General features: G+C 50.8%; 1 long non-coding RNA gene across 1 annotated transcript; it reads left to right on the top strand.

The window, feature by feature from the left end:
• Positions 1 to 9,796: 9,796 nt before the first annotated feature.
• Positions 9,797 to 12,706, top strand: LOC142256567 (uncharacterized). Its single transcript, XR_012727538.1, has 3 exons — positions 9,797 to 9,976; positions 10,100 to 10,143; positions 11,804 to 12,706. It is a non-coding gene; the product is annotated as an uncharacterized LOC142256567 (long non-coding RNA).
• Positions 12,707 to 19,466: the final 6,760 nt, after the last annotated feature.

Here is a 19,466-nt window from a genome sequence, read left to right as displayed (position 1 = left end):
TCCTTTAATATTAAACTGCTCCATTGTCTTGTTAGTGAGAAAATGTGCATCACTTGCACTGCGTCACTAACAAGACATTGGGGGCAAATTAATATCGAAAAACGGTGACAGGTTCCCTTTAATATTTACTTAAAAAGCCACATTTAATATGAAAATGAGGACATTTCTGCGCACCCTCGGCGCGGCCTAAGCCTGGGTGCACTGATACCACCGAATATAGGAAATAATAGCCAGGCCTTCATCTTGATTGACAGTGATCCATTGGTAGGAGTGAGCAGTGTATCATCACATCTCCTTTCTGCACCGCACCCAACACAGGAGGAGCACAGCTGCACACTCCAAGCGTCAGTGCAGGTGTGCACACAACGAGCACAGCGGCACACTCCAACAGTCAGTGCAGGTGCGCACCCAACAAAGGAGGAGCACAGTGCCACACTCCAAGCGTTATTACAGGTGTGCACACAACACAGGAGGAGTACAGCGGCACACTCCAGTGTCAGTGCTGCGTTCTGATGCCTGGATCCTGTGTGTGTAGCTGTCATTTGATGCACCTGGAATATAGCAAGTGAGCGGCTCCAGTGCGGAGGGGAACACGGCGCTGTGATGTGCTGTCTGCTCACTTCAACAACCTTCCTCCTCACTGAATCTGCAGTCACATACATGCAGCAACCAGGTGTCAGGACGTATCTGCAGTCACACTGCGTGCACACCCACACTGACACTGCAGTCACATAGCGTGCACACCCACACTGACACTGCAGTCACGTTGCGTACACACCCACACCGATACTGCAGTCACATTGCGTGCACACCCACACTGACACTGCAGTCACATTGTGTGCATACGCACACTGACACTGCAGTCACATTGCGTGCACACACATACCGACACTGCAGTTGCATTGTGTGAACATCCACACCGAAACTGCAGTCACATTGTGTCCATACGCACACTGACACTGCAGTCACATTGTGTGCACACCCACACTGACACTGCAGTCACATAGCGTGCACATGTGAAGCCCCACAAGTGCAGTGTCGGTGCATTACCTTCAGGGACTCCGCTCGGCTGGATCTTGTCACCGGTAGGAAATCCTCTATTCGTCGTGACGCCACTCTCAGAATTGCGGTCAGTGGGGACCGCCACTGCAGGTTGAGGGTCGCCTGGGGCTGATGGTGTGTGCAGTCAGTTGGGATAGCCTCCTGAGAGTGAGGCAAGCCCCAGGGCCCGGTGTAGGTGCGTAGTACCACAAGGCGCAGAATAACTCCACACACGCAGGATGTCTTTCAGGGGTTTTACTCACTTCAGGTGGCAGGGTGAGTAACCCGGGCGTAGCTGGGATGAACCAGGCGGGAACCAGGTATCCTTCAGGCTGACTTCTGATGGTGACTACCAACTCGCCTTCCTTAGCCCTTGGTGGTTTGGGGTAACCCCGACTTTTAGTCCCTATGGGGGTCACCCAGGGAAGTTGCTAAAGCCTCTCTCCCCTTCGTTTGCCGTTTGCTTGTTGCCTGGGCCAGATCACTCCAGCTGCTTGCCTCCTGTGAACTGTGGGCCCTAACTGTGGCTACGTGGCTGCGGCTTTTAGGTGTTGTGGTGTGGGCTTTGAGGGCCCCACACCGGCAGGTTTAGCAGGGAAAGGTGGATCTATCCCCGCTCCGGGATCTGCCGCCCGTTTGGGCCTGGTTCTCCCTAGCAGTCTCCTTACTTCCCACTCTGTGCTCTCTCTCTAGCTGGAGATGGGTTTCGGGTAGCCCTCCTAGGTGACCATTCTCCCCCGTCGGTAGCCACTGCACGGACGCTGTCAGACTACAGCAGCCCACGGGATCTGCTCCTCACTCGAGCTCCCTGGACTCTGCACTGAACCGGCTCACATCTGGGACCTTCACTGCTGCTCCTGTCAGAGCCTCACTTTCCTGCTCCTCACTCCTCCACACTCTGCTGCAGACTCTTTACTCCTCCTTCTCTTTTCCCTTTTGTGCCTGCCTACGCCACCTAGCAACCAGATTCTCTTACCACACCCCTTGAGAGGAGATGGAGGCTTTTGGCCCCCTCCACTATTCCAGTGGAGGTGAAGGCTTTTCCCCCTCCTGGGATCCCCAGGGGTCCTCTCATAGGTACATGTGTGAGATCTGATCACTATGCGCCTGTGTAGTCACACCTCGGTCAGCCTTCTGGATTACCTGTATTGTACTGTCCCCAGCATGGGTGCAGTACTCAGTGGTGCCTGACCAGGTCAGGGGCGCCACATTCCCCCTTAGTTATCACCAGCACGTCCTCGGGCTGCAAGACAACATTTTAAAATGCATAAAACATTAAAACATGTAAAACATTTTTAAAAGCACCAGGTACCATACATCACCACCCTCCACCCACAAGTCCGTTAACCCACCCAAAACCCTCTCACGTTGGCCGCGCCTTCAGCCACTTCTGGCAGGATGTAGAGGCGGCTTTCATGGTCTGGTGGTCTTCAGGGTATACCTGGCCTGGTGGATCCGCGCCTTCAGCCTCTTCTGGCAGGATGTAGAGGCGGCCTCCACAGTTGGTGCTGACCAGGTACCCTCTTTGTGGTGGAGAGCCAGGCCCCATAAACAGGCATGCTCTCTGGTTGCAGGTGAGCCAAGGCCCTATATACGGACGTGCTCCCTGGTTGCAGACGAGCCAAGCCCCTAAACAGGCTGGCTCTGGTGGTGGTGGTGCCCTCTGGTGTAACTATTTACACTGCAAGAGTTTGTGGCTATAGCCAGTTCATAGCCTTAAGGTTTATTTCTCACATCAGTTTATGTGGGCACATTCTTAAACTTGTAAAACGTTGCAAAACAAACTTTTTCCAAACTGGTAACTTCTATGCTTCTTTCTGTACTTTATGTGGATTCCTCCTCACCAGGGCTTGGGCCTGTAGGGCTGCGGCACCTGCTGCTTCCTTGACCTTTTTCTTCATCTGTGGTAGTCTCATCAGTAGGTTCCTTGTCTTTCCTTTCTTTGTCTTGTAGCATGGGATGGCTGTAGGGGTTGCTGGTACATGGTGCTACATCGAGCGCATACCAGCCTCTTTCGCCTTGATGCATGGTAAATTGTACGGAGTCTCCCATTTTCAGGTTTCTTCCAGGATGTCCTCTGGGCAAGTGGGCTCTGACGTCTCGTCTATTGACAAAAATGCCCTCTTTCATACCAGGTGCAACGATGAACCCGTATCCTGACTTCAGGCTAAAGTCTTCCACAATTCCTCTACAAAGGGGTCCTCTGACCTGTGCTTTGGCTCTTCTCAGGAACCGTTTTTCTTGTAGGTCTCTGGCCGTGACTTCTCTCTGCTCTGGGGATGGCGGAGCAGGTGACAACTGGTTTCTGCTACGGCGCCGTGTCTTGCGGGCTTGACTCTGCTGGGTGGCTGCTTCACTGCTGGCAGGCTCCCAGGTGAGGTTGCTGGATAAATCTTCCTCTTCATCCCAGCGAGAATATGGCAACATCTCTGGCTCTGGGTATGGATCCACTGCTGGTGGCTCCTGAGTCAGCTCCTCAGCTTCCTGGCCTCCCCTCCCCCTTAGTTCTTCTGAGCACTCCTTTGGTGGCAGTGCTGGGGATGGACTTTCTTCAGCAGGCCCAGGCAGGGATCTCTTTGGCATGATTGCTGCAGGAGTCGTCTTGGGGGTATGCGGAGGGAGTATGTACTGGTCCACCAACCATTGTGGAAACTTGGCCTCCATGTCAGCCTTCAGCTGCCAGTATGCGGGGTCCTCCCCCAGCGTGGGCTTTCCAGCAGGGACCTCTTTGGACTGGGGAGCGGTGTCTGCTCTGGCCTTGCAGGCCGGGGAAAATGGTGATGCAATCTTATCTTGGCGGGCCGCGCCCGATATGGCGGCGGCCTGGTCTTGGCGGGCCGCGCCCTGTTTGGCGGCGGCCTGGATCGGCGTCGCTGTCGCGATGGGATCGGTGCAGGCTGGGCTGGGCGTCGCTGCCTCGATCGGAGCTTGGCGGGCCGCACCTGGCGGGGCTGCGGCCTGGTTCAGCACCTCACTTGCGGCGCGGACGAGCGTTGCTGCTGCGGTGGGGTCTCGGCGGGCCGGGCCTAGCATGGCGGCGGCCTGGGTCAGCGTCACACCTGCGGCATGGATGAGGGTCGCGGTGGCAGCCGGTTCTTTGCGGGCCGGGCAGGGCATCGCTGCAGGGACCGGGTCTTGGTGGGCCGAGCAGGGCATCGCTGCGGCGGCCTGGGCTTGGCGGGCCGCACCTGGCGTGGCTGCGGCCTGGCTCAGCGTCGCCGCGCCGGGCGCCTCCTCGGGGACTGCGGGCGTGGCAGCAGGGGTCGGGGCACTCGCGCTGGCAGGGGCATCACTGGACTCACCCATCGGTGGCAGCATCGGGGTCTGAGTCGTCACCGCCCGGTCTGGCACTCGGCGCGCGGCTCTCCCTTCATAGGCCTGAACCGCGGCAGCCATCTCCAGAAGTTCCATGCGTTCTTCTCTGATCTGCTCCACGACCCGGGTCTCCAGTCGGTCGCAGAACTGGGCCAGCTCCCGATACCACCAGGCAGCGGAGCCCGGTTCTGGGTTTCTGCGGTCAGACGCCATTTCTTCTGCGCCCTCTTCTGTACGATTTCCCAGCAGTGGACTCGTCGTTGCCTCTAGTAGCAAGCTGTTCAGTTTTCGCTCTGCCTCTTTCAGCAGCTCCTCTCCCAGCAGCAGGCTTCTGGCTCCCTTTCTGTCCCGACGTCTCCGGACGCTTCCGCTCTCTTCACAAGCGAGGTCAGAACTCTGCAGGGGATCTCTGGGTAGCCACACCTCTTCGTGGGCGGCAACTTCTCCCAGCGCGGGCTGCTGTTGTTTTTCGGCGCGCTTTTCATGGTGGCAATATGGCGGCGCTTCCAATTTTTCAAGCGGACCGCCCAGGCACATGGTCACCTGTCTGAACAGGTCTAGTCCTTATCCTGTTCGTGACGCCAGATGTGAAGCCCCACAAGTGCAGTGTCGGTGCATTACCTTCAGGGACTCCACTCGGCTGGATCTTGTCACCGGTAGGAAATCCTCTATTCGTCGTGACGCCACTCTCAGAATTGCGGTCAGTGGGGACCGCCACTGCAGGTTGAGGGTCGCCTGGGGCTGATGGTGTGTGCAGTCAGTTGGGATAGCCTCCTGAGAGTGAGGCAAGCCCCAGGGCCCGGTGTAGGTGCGTAGTACCACAAGGCGCAGAATAACTCCACACACGCAGGATGTCTTTCAGGGGTTTTACTCACTTCAGGTGGCAGGGTGAGTAACCCGGGCGTAGCTGGGATGAACCAGGCGGGAACCAGGTATCCTTCAGGCTGACTTCTGATGGTGACTACCAACTCGCCTTCCTTAGCCCTTGGTGGTTTGGGGTAACCCCGACTTTTAGTCCCTATGGGGGTCACCCAGGGAAGTTGCTGAAGCCTCTCTCCCCTTCGTTTGCCGTTTGCTTGTTGCCTGGGCCAGATCACTCCAGCTGCTTGCCTCCTGTGAACTGTGGGCCCTAACTGTGGCTACGTGGCTGCGGCTTTTAGGTGTTGTGGTGTGGGCTTTGAGGGCCCCACACCGGCAGGTTTAGCAGGGAAAGGTGGATCTATCCCCGCTCCGGGATCTGCCGCCCGTTTGGGCCTGGTTCTCCCTAGCAGTCTCCTTACTTCCCACTCTGTGCTCTCTCTCTAGCTGGAGATGGGTTTCGGGTAGCCCTCCTAGGTGACCGTTCTCCCCCGTCGGTAGCCACTGCGCGGACGCTGTCAGACTACAGCAGCCCACGGGATCTGCTCCTCACTCGAGCTCCCTGGACTCTGCACTGAACCGGCTCACATCTGGGACCTTCACTGCTGCTCCTGTCAGAGCCTCACTTTCCTGCTCCTCACTCCTCCACACTCTGCTGCAGACTCTTTACTCCTCCTTCTCTTTTCCCTTTTGTGCCTGCCTACGCCACCTAGCAACCAGATTCTCTTACCACACCCCTTGAGAGGAGATGGAGGCTTTTGGCCCCCTCCACTATTCCAGTGGAGGTGAAGGCTTTTCCCCCTCCTGGGATCCCCAGGGGTCCTCTCATAGGTACATGTGTGAGACCTGATCACTATGCGCCTGTGTAGTCACACCTCGGTCAGCCTTCTGGATTACCTGTATTGTACTGTCCCCAGCATGGGTGCAGTACTCAGTGGTGCCTGACCAGGTCAGGGGCGCCACACACACCCACACTGACACTGCAGTCACATTGCGTACACACCCACACCGATACTGCAGTCACATTGCGTACACACCCACACCGATACTGCAGTCACATTGCGTGCACACCCACACTGACACTGCAGTCACATTGTGTGCATACGCACATTGACACTGCAGTCACATTGCGTGCACACCCATACCGACACTGCAGTTGCATTGTGTGAACATCCACACCGACACTGCAGTTGCATTGTGTCTATATGCACACTGACACTGCAGTCACATTGTGTGCACACCCACAACGACACTGCAGTCACATTGTGTGCACACCCACACTGACACTTGGAGTGTTACTCTGCCCCTCCAGTGTCAGGACACGTGCAGAAATACTAAGTGATTTTATACAGCACTGACTCTCACCAATGTACGTCTGTCAGTTAAGACGAGGGACTGTCTTTAATATGCAAATAGAAGAGTGCACCAAGACATCGGCCGCACCAGGGTGGACAGAACCATCTTCATATATAATAAAATATTAAAATAAATCTGTACATGCCAGGGCGATGTCTCCTGTATAAATGTGTCTGTAGATTAATTGGCATTTTGGGAGTAAAAGACTCCTTTAAAATGTCATTGTTCTTAGTAACACATTGTCCTGCGTCTCCCAAGACTTCCCTCTCTTCTGGTTTCTGCAGCACATACCGAAGCGGTGCCTGTACAGGGAATCTGTGACCAGGTTTTTGCTCCCCCATCTGAGAGCAGCATAATGTAGAGACAGAGACCATGATTCCAGCGATATGTCACTTACTGAGCGTTTTGCTGTCATTTTCTCTGCTGCAGATCTAGCAGTTTTACAGAGATCATGAATATGATGGACTACCTGCAGCACGTCAAGTAGTCCTCTAATGATAAGCTACTGCTGATTAAACAGTGATTTTATCAAAACTACACTACCAGCCCAGTAAGTGACATCGCTGGAATCAGGATCTCTGCCCCTACATTATGCTGCTCTCAGATTAGGTGGCAAAAACCAGGTAAAAGATTCTCTTTAAGACAAACCGTGTCAATATAATGCTCCTCTAACCACCCTAAGTAAGCCCTAGGCTGTGCCCAAAAAAAAATAATTGCCATTTACTGAGCTCACTTCACAAAAAAATTACCCCACATCGTCTCACTTATAGCATACGGCCTCCATATTATTCTCTCCTATATCATATTCCCACTACACTGTCCGTAGTGAAATATGACAGCCACGCTGCCACCTCAAATGAAGACCCCCCCACTGTACTCCCTACTATGAATTATACCCTCCAGACCTTCCTCACTTATGAACTATGACCTCCACTGTCCCCACCTCTCCATGCAGCCCCCACTTCTCTGCACCCCTCATGCTGTCCCCACTCTATAATGAGCCTTATCCTTCACATTCTGCATACCGAGCCCTCCCGGGCTCCTAACTGAGCGCTCCCCATGATGCCCTTTCTCCATATCAAGTCCCCTCCATACCAAGCGCACCCCATGCTGCCCTTTCTCCATATCAAGTCCCGTCCATACCAAGCACACCCCATGCTTCCCCTTTTCCAGATCAAGCCCCCTCCATACCAAACCCCCCATGCTGCCCCTTCTCCATATCAAGCTCCCTCCATACCGAATGCGCCCCATGCTGCCCCTTCTCCATATCAAGCCCCGTCCATACCAAGCGTGCCCCATGCTGCCCCTTCTCCATATCAAGCCCCCTCCATACTGAGCCCCCCCATGCTACCCCTTTTCCATATCAAGCCGCCTCCATAACAAGCCCCCTCCATACCGAGCCCTCCCTCCATGCTGGCCCGTCTCCATACCGTGCCCCTCCCATCTTATTCCTTTTCAATAACGTGCCCCCTCAGGCTACCCTATGTCTCCTATTCTCTATACTGCAAACCCCTTATTTTCCATCTCCCCTATTCTCCATCACCCCATCACCCAGGCTGCCGACACACATCATGCTCCATCCCCCTGGCTAAGTACCCCCATCATACTCCATCCCCAAGGCTGTGCACCCCATCATACTCCATCCCCCAGGCTACGCACCCCCATCATACTCCATTCTCCAGGCTGCGCACCCCCATCATGCTCCATCCTCCATGCTGCGCACCCCCATCATGCTCAATCCCCCATGCTGCGCACCCTCATCATGCTCCATCCCCCATGCGATGCATCCCCATCATGCCCATCCCCCCATCCTGCGCCTCCCCAGATGGCTTATTCGGCGCGGTCTTCGGCTGTAAAGCGCTTACCTACTCCAGGCTGCATCTCCCATCCTCCTCTGCGGTGGCTGCATCTCCCTTTCTCCTCGGCGGCGGGATCTCCCATCCTCCTCTGCGGCGGCTGCATCATTTCCCGTCCTCCTCTGCTCGGCGCTGCCTCAGGCTGCTGTGACCTCTGCAGAGTGAGCGCACAGCCGCACGTCGGGGCAAGGAGCTGATTGAAGCTCCGCTGACCCTGGAAGTGCTGCCGCGCTCACAGCTTCATTCTTATTCGGGAGTCTTATAGACGCAAAAATAAATGATTGCGGCGCCCCCTTCCTCCTCCAAAAAGACGGATTTAATGAAGAGTTTGGATGAGGGAGGAGAATTTAAAATATAAAAAAAGTTTTCTTGTGCAGTCGATAAAGCAGCTGATTTCCACCTTCCATGTACATTCTCTATTACTTTCCTCAGGTGGTCCTGGCATCAGTCCCCGGCCGAAACATCAAAATGGCTGTAAAGATCATCGAGAAAAAAGAGGGCAACACAAAGACCATCATGAGAGAGCGGCGGATACTCCTAGCGGCCAGAGACTGTCCATTCCTATGTCACCTGTATGCCGCACAACAGTCTCGGAAGCATGCGTATTTCATCATGGAGTATCTGTCCGGTCGCAGCCTGAAGGCTATGATTAACATGTGCGGCTACTTGAATATTGACACTGTAAGGTAAGAAAGAGGACGGTATGCCAACAAAATAAAAGCTGAGGATAGGATGTAGCTGAGACGGATGGAAGAGTATGTGGTCCAGGCAGGACAGAAGTGACGACGATGACATTGATACTACACTCTGTTCTCTCCATCAGATTCTACACAGCAGAGATGGTATGTGGCCTCCAGTTCCTCCATGGACATAACATCGTCCACCGGTAAGCAGAACTCTCCTCCTTCTGTCCGTCCCCTCTATATTCTTATCTTCTCCGTCCAGTCCTGCGCTGACCCATTCCTCATCTCTAGTATCAATGGGAAGATTTCTCATTCTGTTTTACTCTTTAATTGCAGAGATCTAAAGCCGGAAAACATCATGTTGGATGCAGAAGGCCACATCCGAATTATTGACCTGGGACTTGCCCGAGATGGTGTCACCGCCTCCAATACCATCTGTGGAGTGACGGGCACTTTCGGTTACATGGCTCCTGAGGTGCTTGCCAAAACATCATACGGCACAGCAGTTGACTGGTGGAGCCTGGGGATTGTGGTGTCCATGATGGCAACAGGACACTCCCCATTTAACATCGGCTCCGTTGGCAAAGAAGAGCGTGAAATTCCATCTTGGCTTGATGCTGACCTGAAACACCTTATCCAGCAACTGCTGCAGAAAGACCCTCAGGAGCGATTGGGTGTGTGCGGGAACATCAGAGCGCATCCATTCTTTACCACCATCGGCTGGGAGGATCTGGAGAAAAGGAGAGCACGGCCGCCATTTACACCATTCAGGCCAGTTCTGGAGAACATTCTTATGCAGTGGCCGGAAGTAAAGGCAGCCCTAGACCCCGTGGCCGGATTTAATTACATATCACCAAGTTGGGCCCGGTAAGAACCTCCTTGTCTGGGGATAACACCCATCAGATGTCCTCGTCTTGTGGTCATTTCCATTGTCCTTGTCTTCTCTCACTGTCTTTGCCTCTGACTAAACTATGACTCTGTTATTCTTAGGTGGATGAAAAGATCTGGGCTGTGAGAGAATCCACGACCATCTGGTGAGTGACCGCTGTCAGGGCCGGATCCAGGTTTTAGTGGGCCCCGGGTGAAATAGTCTCAGTGGGCCCTATGCACACACAGACACACACATACATAGATACATACACATACAGGCATACGTACATATACATGTTTAAAGAGAAATTCACAAAAATACATATAAACAGACATAAATCTATACACAGTCATGTACAGTGACATACATATATACACATCATACATGCACACACTGACACATTAGAGATAATAATATGGGGAAACCGGCAGCAGCCGCACTCCCCTCCCCCCGCTTGTCGCCCATCCAGCTCCTCCCGGGCATGTGGCTATGCCGCGCTTATTGGTGGCCATGACTAACAGACATGGCCACACATAGTGCACACTGACACTTCTGTATATACATTACAGGAGATGCTGGGGTATACAGCAATAGGGAGATATAAAGCTCTAGAGGAGGACATTCAGCTCTGGGGTGGTATACAGCACTGGGCTGGTATACAGCAATGGGGTGGAGGGGACAAACAGCTCTGGGGTGGTATACAGCACTGGGGTGAGGGGACAAATAGCTATGGGGGAGTATAGAGCACTTGGCTGGGGGGACATAACGCTCTGGGGGTATAGAGCCTTGTGGTGGGGGACATAGAGCTCTGGGGGTATACCACACTGGGATGGGGGGGAACTACAGCTCTGGGGTATACAGAACTCGGGTGGGGGGACATATTGCGCTAGAGGGGGGTATACAGCACTGGGGTGGGGGAAATATAGCTCTAGAGGGGGGTATAGAGCACTGGAGTGGGAGGACAAACAGCTCTGAGGGTTATATACAGCACTGGGGTGGGGGGACATATTGCTCTAGAGGGGTGTATAAAGCACTGTGGTGGGGCAGACAGTTTTTGGGGAAACAGAACTGGAGTCAGGGGACAGACAATTCTGGGGTGTATACAGCACTGTGGTGGGTAGACAGTTTTGGGGCTATGCAGTACTATGATGTGAGGCAGACAGTTCTGGGGGTATAAAGCACTGGGGTCAGGAGACAGACAGTTCTGGGGGATATACAGCATTGTTGTTGGGGGGCAGACAGTTCTGGGGGTATACAGCACTAGGGTCAGGGGACACACAGGTCTGGAGGGTATACAGCACTGTGGTGGGTCACGGGACAGTTTTGGGGGGACATACAGCTCGGCGGGATGTTGGTGCTGCGGCTCCTTTTTTCATGGAAGATGCTAGAATGTATAGGCTCCTTCCAGGTACCTTCTCTTCATCTGTGGATGGTAGGTAAGAACACAGCGCTCTAGCGCCGCCCACAGATGAACTTCACTGTCCCTGCACACAACGCTGAGCAGTGACACGCTGCGTGCAGGAACGTGCGGCTGCCGCCCGAGCACTGCGGTCTCCCCTGAAATCGATTTGGGGGCTGAGGGATACATGACCGCCACTGCCGACGGCGAGTAGGCCCCCCCGGCAGTCCATGGCCTTGGCATTTGCACATGTGTGTCGGGTGCGGACGCCGGCCCTGACCGCTGTACACGCAGAACACCAGTCATTATATCCATACATCGTATCTGATGTTACATAGGGGAGTGCTTCATTATAAAGATCATTCCTCCAAGATAACAGAAGAGCTGGAGATACAAGTTTCTGAATAATCTTCTTGTCTTGCAGGATGAGCCCGTGCCAACTGCCCAGAACTTCTGCCTCCTGACCCGTACCTCAAGTCTCTGCTGCTGTGTGTCACCTCGGCTGCCATAGAACACCATCTCTCTCCATAACATCTTCATGCCCGACCTCTGCCATCGTGGCCCTGCACCACGCTCTTCACTGTGCATCCTCCAATCCTGGGCTGGCACCGGACATCATCCAGCCTGAAGAGACTCTGCCCCCCAGGAGCGGCCTGTGCTTGATGTCTGTAAGTCCTGAACTCGCACAGGCCGGGTAAGTATGTCACCCACCACATCCACATCCACACCACACGATCAGTATAGACCCCCCCACACAACACGATAGGTATAGGCACCCACACACACTACACAATAGGTATAGACACCCAGACACACTACACAATAGGTATAGACACCCACACAGACACATAGATCATAGAGGGAGATTTTGGCTTTGATCCTGGGATTTAATCTGATCGCCATATTTGGGGTCGGGAAGGAATTTTTCCCCCTAATATGAGGACAATTGGCCCATTCCTCACAGGGGGTTTTCGCCTTCCTCTGGATCTACACGGCCTTAAATAGGTTTAGTATAATAGATCAATAAGTATATTTATACATAACTAGTGTCCAAAAAAAAGTTTACAAAAATTGTTAATTTTACACACACCAACATTTTTTAGTCCATATATATAACAATAAATTGTATATTAAAAAAAAAATAATATCTCACATGACAATCAAGTTAGGAGCCCTTGATCCTGGGATTTATTCTGATCGCCATATTTGGGGTCAGGAAGGAATTTTCCCCCCTGATATGAGGATAATTGGCCGATTCCTCACAGGGGGTTTTCGCCTTCCTTTGGATCAACAGCCAATAAGTAGATTTAGGAAAATAGAATAAAAAAGTAGATTCTCGTATTTATAGAAAAAAAAAAAACAACATAATCTATATTAATAAAATTGTGTAAAAATATGAAAAAAAATATAATTTACGTAAAATATTTTAGTATAAAAATTGACACAAATATAAACATAAATTTCTCCAAAAATAGAAAATAATTAAATATTTTTTAAAAAATTGCACTTATATATCCCACATCAACTATGAGCCCTTGATCCTAGGATTTATTCTGATCGCCATATTTGGGGTCAGGAAGGAATTTTCCCCCTGATATAAGGATAATTGGCCGATTCCTCACAGGGGGTTTTCGCCTTCCTCGGGATCAACGCGGCTAATAAGCAGGTTTAGGAAAATAAAATAAAAAAACAGATTCTCGTATTTATAGCAAAAAATTATATACATACATCTATATTAATAAAATTGTTTAAAAATATGAAAATAATATAATTTACGTAAAATATTTTTAGTATAAAAAATGAACACAAATATAAACAGAAATTGTTTCAAAAATAGAAAATAATTAAATATTTTTTAAAAAAAATTACACTTCTGTATCACACATTAACTACGAGCCCTTGATCCTGGGATTTATTGTGATCGCCATATTTGGGGTCGGGAAGGAATTTTCCCCCTGATATAAGGATAATTGGCCGATTCCTCACAGGGGGTTTTCGCCTTCCTTTGGATCAACAGCCAATAAGTAGGTTTAAGAAAATAGAAAAAAAAAGTAGATTCTTGTATTTATAGCAAATATATATATATATATATATATATATATATATACACATCTATATTAATAAAATTGTGTAAAACTATGAAAAAAATATAAATATAAACTACTCCAAAAATAGAAAATAATTAAATATTTTTTTTAAAAATTACACTTCTGTATCACACATTAACTATGAGCCCTTGATCCTGGGATTTATTCTGATCGCCATATTTGGGGTCGGGAAGGAATTTTCCCCCCTGATATGGGGATAATTGGCCGATTCCTCACAGGGGGTTTTCGCCTTCCTCTGGATCAACAGCCAATAAGTAGGTTTAGGAAAATAGAATTAAAAAAAGGTTCTTATATTTATAGCAAAACAATAATTAAAAAAAATAGAATTTTTGTTAAATATAATATTTTAGATTCAACATGTTTTAGTTGACACAAAAACCTGAATTAGTAAAAAAAAAAATAGTGCCCATAAAGAGGATTATTAATGTGATCGTTGTATAAATGACACTTACACATAATACAATAAGTGATTTTATCTATAAATAAAAACCTTTTTACCCCTCTACATCTTTGTTCTTGTCTTTATTTCATTGGACGTCCATTGGGTGAATGTGGGTATAAGCGGGTTTTACACGCAGCGACATCGCTAACGAGATGTCGTTGGGGTCACGGAATTCGTGACGCACATCCGGCCTCGTTAGCGATGTCGTTGCGTGTGACACGTACGAATGACCAAAATTACTCACCTTATCGTTGATCGTTGTCCGGTCGTTCTAATCCCGATTATCGTTGCTGCTTTTGCACGCAGGTTGTTCGTCGTTCCTGAGGCAGCACACATCGCTACGTGTGACAACCCGGGAATGACGAACTACAGCTTACCTGCATCCTCCAGCAACGAGGTGGGCGTGACTTTCCTTCAGCTGCTCTCCGCCCCTCGGCTTCTATTGGCCGCCTGCCGTGTGACGTCGCTGTGACGCCGCACAAACCGCCCCGTTAGAAAGGAGGCGGTTCACCGGCCACAGCGACGTCACAGGGAAGGTAAGTCCGTGTGACGGGGCCTAACGATATTGTGTGCCACGGGCAGCGATTTGCCCGTGACGCACAAACGACGGGGGTGGGTACGATCGTCAGCGATATCGCTAGCGATGTCGCTGTGTGTAAAGCCCGCTTTAGCCCCGGGGTCTTCTTCTCCAGCACTATGGACCTTTTGTTCACTGTCATTATTTTTTTCTTTCTTTTAAACTATTCACAGATTTTGTTGATTTCAATTATTTTTATTTATATTTTGCGTACAAGACATATTTTAACAATTCCAACCTTGCCACCCACTCTTAGGCGGGCTTTACACGTTGCGACATCAGTAACGATATATCGTCGGGATCACGTCATTAGTGACGCACATCCGGCGCCGGTAGCGACATCACAGCGTGTAAACCCTAGGAGCGACGATCGCAGATCGCAAAAAACTCAAAAATCGTTGATCGGTGACACGTCGCTCCTTTTCATAATATCGCTGCCGCTGCCAGTACGATGTTGTTTGTCGTTCCTGCAGCACCACAAGCCGCAGGAACGACAAACATCTCCTTACCTGTGTCCCGCCAGCAATGAGGAAGGAAGAAGGTGGGCGGGATGTTATGTCCCGCTCATCTCCGCCCCTCCGCTTCTATTGGCCGGCCGATTAGTGACGTCGCGGTGACATCGCTATGACGCCAAATGCACCTCCCCCTTGAAGGAGGGATTGTTCAGCCGTCACAGCGACGTCGCCGACCAGGTATGTGCCTGTGAAGCTGCCGTAGCGATAATGTTCCCTACGGCAGCAATCACCACATATCGCATGTACGACGGGGGCGGGTGCTATCACGCTCGACATCACTAGCAATTGCTAGCGATGTCGCAGCGTGTAAAGCCCGCTTTAGTGTCCCTGTGCACTAAAATTTCCCTAGATTTTCCCTATTGTCCTGTAACTGCCTAATTTTGAGGGAGAGCCGGCGTCAGCACCCGGCAAACCCGGTCAAATATGAGGCTGTATACTACATGAAGGTGCCTAATACTATCTGGGTCTGTACTGTGCTATATGGGGCTGTATACTACATGAGGGTGCCTAATACTATCTAGGTCTGTACTGTGCTATATGGGGCTGTATACTACATGAGGGTGCCTAATACTATCTGGCTCTGCACTGTGCTATATGGGGCTGTATACTACATGAGGGTGCCTAATGCTATCTGGCTCTGCACTGTGCTATATACGGGCTGTATACTACATGAAGGTGCCTAATGCTATCTAGGTCTGCCCTGTACTATATATGGCTAGATACTACATGAAGATGCCTAATGCTATCTGGGTATGCACCCTGCTATATGGGGCTGTATACTACATGAGGGTGCCAATTACTATCTAGGTTTGTACTGTGCTATATAGGGCTGTATACTACCTGAAGGTGCCTAATACTACCTGGGTCTGTACTGTGCTATATGGGGCTGTATACTACATCAAGGTGCTTAATGCTATCTGGGTCTGTACTGTGCTATATATGGCTGTATATTACATCAAGGTGCTTAATGCTATCTGGGTCTGTACTGTGCTATATGGGGCTATATACTACATGAGGGTGCCTAATGCGATCTGGATCTATACTGTGCAATATATGGGCTATGCACTACATGAGGGTGCCTAATGCTATATGGGGCTGTATACTACATGAAGGTGCCTAATTCTATATGGGTCTGCACTATGCTATATAGGGGCTTTGCACTACATGAGGGTGCCTAATGTATCTAGGTCTGCATTGTGTTATATGGGGGCTGTGTACTACATGAGGGTGCCTAATGGTTTATGGTTCTGCATTGTGCTATATGTGGACTGCTTAATGTTATATGGGGGTTGTATAGTGCCATATGGGAGCTACACAGTGCCATATGGGGGCTGTATAGTGCCATATGGGGGCTGCATAGTTCCATAAGGAGGCTGCATAGTGCCATATCGGGGCTGCATAGTGCAATATGGAGGCTGCATAATGCTACATGGGGGTTACATAATATTATATGGAGGACTATGGGGGTTTCACAACACTATATGGAGGAATATGGGGGCTACATACTACTAGAACCCCAGAGTTGTATGTCCCCCCACCCCAGTGCTGCACACCCCCCAGAGCTGTATGTCCCCCCACCCCAAAGCTGTATACCCACAGAGCTGCATGTAACCCCCACCTCAGAGCTTTCTGTCCCCCCACCCCAGAGCCACTGCCCCTCTCTAGAGCTGTATACCCCACTTTGCTGTATACCCCTTTCCTCAGTAATATGTATGCCCCCAGTAATGTGTATGTCCCCAGCCTCTATTGTGATGTATATGTGGAGCCCTACAGGTGCGGTGCAGCAGTGTATTACCCTTAGGGACTCCACGGGATGGGACGGTCTGGTCACAGGTAGGGAACCTTCGGTTTGGGATACGTCGTGACGCCACTCAGAATTGCGGTCAGTGAGGACCGCCACTGCAGGTTAAGGGATGCCTGGGGCTGATGGTGGGTGCAGTAGGTTGTAGTAGCCTCCTGAGAGTAAGGCAAGCCCCAGGTCCCTGTGTATGTGGGTGAGACCACAGGTCGCAGAATGACTCAAACACAGTCCAAGAAGTCTTTTAACGTGTTTACTCACTGTTTAGAGGTCACGGTGAGATGCCCGGGCGACACTGTGATAACCAGGTGGAACCAGGAATTCCAGGAGGCCGTTCTGAGGGTAGCTGTCCGCTCGCCCTCCTTGCACTCTTTTTGTTTGGGAGGATCCCTTGCTTGAAGCGTGGTAGGACTCCTCCAGGGAAGCTGTTACTACCCTGCTCCCCTCTCTCTGGCCCGTCTGCCGGCAGCGTGGCCTTGGTGGGATGGCTTCTGGCCCTGTCCCCTTATGGGCCTGGTGATTGCTGCTTGGCTCGAGCTCTGTGTAGTAGTGGTGAGGGCATAAAGTACCCCCCACCTGTAGGTTAAGCAGCTCTGGATGATTTGCTGCCTGCACTGGGGATCTGTTTCCCCTTGCGTGCTCGGATACCAGGATCTCCGTACTCAGCCACCCCTCTCTCTGGATGTCTTTCAGGCCGACCCACGGTGCCCTTTCTCCCCCGCTTTCAGCTACTGCACTCCTCAGGACCTGTCTTACACGAGAGCCCCTCTGCTCCCTTCCACACACTTCAACCTCCAGCTCCCGACTCCCTTCACTTCCTCTCTGCCCTGCTTCCTAGCAACCAGCCTCTGAACACACCCCCTAGCTGGGAATTGAAAGTTAACCCCTACTGGCTACCCAAGGGTCCCCTCTAGTGATGTGGGAGACCTGGTCACTATGTGTTTGTGTGTGCACCTCATCCTGGCCTTTGGAAATTACCTGGAAGCATTGTCCCCGCATGGGTGCAATACTCTGTGGTGCCTGACCGGGTCAGGGGCGCCACATTCCCCCTTAGTTATCATCAGCACGTCCTCGGGCTGCAAAGACAAGAGAAAAAGGTAAATACAAACTTTTCCCACGCAGGGGCAATTATTTACATTTAAACATACCAGGTACCATTCCACCACCAACCACCCACATGTCCGAACCCCACCCAAAAACCTCCAGGAGGTAGGTCGCCGGTCCTTTTGGTGACCAGGGCTGGGCCATCACATTCCCCAGACCTTTCCTCCAATCTTCCTCTCCTGAGGAGAGTGGTGTAAGGTAGGCCCCATAAACAGGCGTACCCGCTTCCGAGTGTTGGAGGGCAGGCCCCATAAACAGGCGTGCCCCCTTGTTGGTGCAGAGCCATGCCCCTCAACAGGCAGACTCTGTGGTTGATACCAAGAAGGTAACTTTTTACAATGCAAAAGTTTGTGGTTAAAGCCAGTTCATAACCGGTGGTCCATTTTTTAAAGTGCACGTGAACTAGTGCAAAGAAAACATTTTAAAGAAGTCTCACAATAGTCCTTGTGGGCACATTTCACTTAAACGTTACTTAACTGTAAACAGGTTAAACATTACATTTCATACCGTCACTGAACTAAACTGTACTTTCTCTATAGCGTAATGGGAGCTGACCAAAGTTGCTGCGGGTTGATCTACGCAGTACTATACTGTCATCTGTCTGAGGTTGTGTCCTCCCACCCGATGTATGTGTCTCAATGTGAATAATGGGTGTACTGGGTATTGATACCAGTGCATGGTCTTCTGCTTCAGCTACATTTGGCTCTTCCAGGTTCTGAACAGGTTCTTCTGGTTCTCTTACTTCTCTAGATTGAGGGAATGTAATGACTGGAATAACTACTGCTCCATTGTATTGAGGCCAACTTGCTGGAAAATCTCCAAGTACAGTATGGATCATCTTTTCTTTTGGTTCTTGAACTGGCAAAGGGTTGGGAATTTCTTCAGGGGTTCTTAGTTGTTCAGGACATTTCTTTAAGCGATCTCTAGAAACGACAGCTGTTGTTTTTCCTCCATCCTTGCTGATACGGCATGTCTTTTCATTGCTAAGCGTCGATGGTAACACAGTATAGGGTTCTTCTTCCCAGTGATTGTCAAGTTTATGATGTCTTCTCTTTCTCTTGAGAACTATATCTCCTGGCATCAAAGGAACAGCAGGTGCTTTTCGATTGTAGGCCTTTTCTTGTTTCTCACGTTGCTGAGTCAGGCTTCGCTCCACACACTCTTGTACTTTCTTGTATTGGGCTTGGCGGTTGGAATCCCAATCAGCACCTTGTTGATGGTCTTCAGGGGTCTCAACTCCCATTTCCAGATCTACTGGCAATCTCCCTGGTCTGGCCCTCATCAGGTATGCCGGTGTGCAGTTCGTGGAACTCACAGGGATGTTGTTATACATGTCCACTAGATCGGGCAGTTTTTCCGGCCACCGACTTCGTTCTTCTAATGGGAGAGTCTTCAGAAGGTCGAGAATGATGTGGTTCATTTTCTCACACATGCCATTGGTCTGAGGATGGTAAGGCGTGGTACGGATCTTCTTGCAGCCGTAAAGGTTACAAAACTCCTTAAACACTTCAGCTTCAAAGGCTGGTCCTTGGTCAGTGAGCAC

This window comes from Anomaloglossus baeobatrachus, chromosome 11 (assembly GCF_048569485.1).
Source record: "Anomaloglossus baeobatrachus isolate aAnoBae1 chromosome 11, aAnoBae1.hap1, whole genome shotgun sequence".
NCBI lineage: Eukaryota > Metazoa > Chordata > Amphibia > Anura > Aromobatidae > Anomaloglossus > Anomaloglossus baeobatrachus.
Note: the sequence above shows the minus strand (reverse complement) of the source record. Positions and strands in the feature narration are given on the sequence as shown.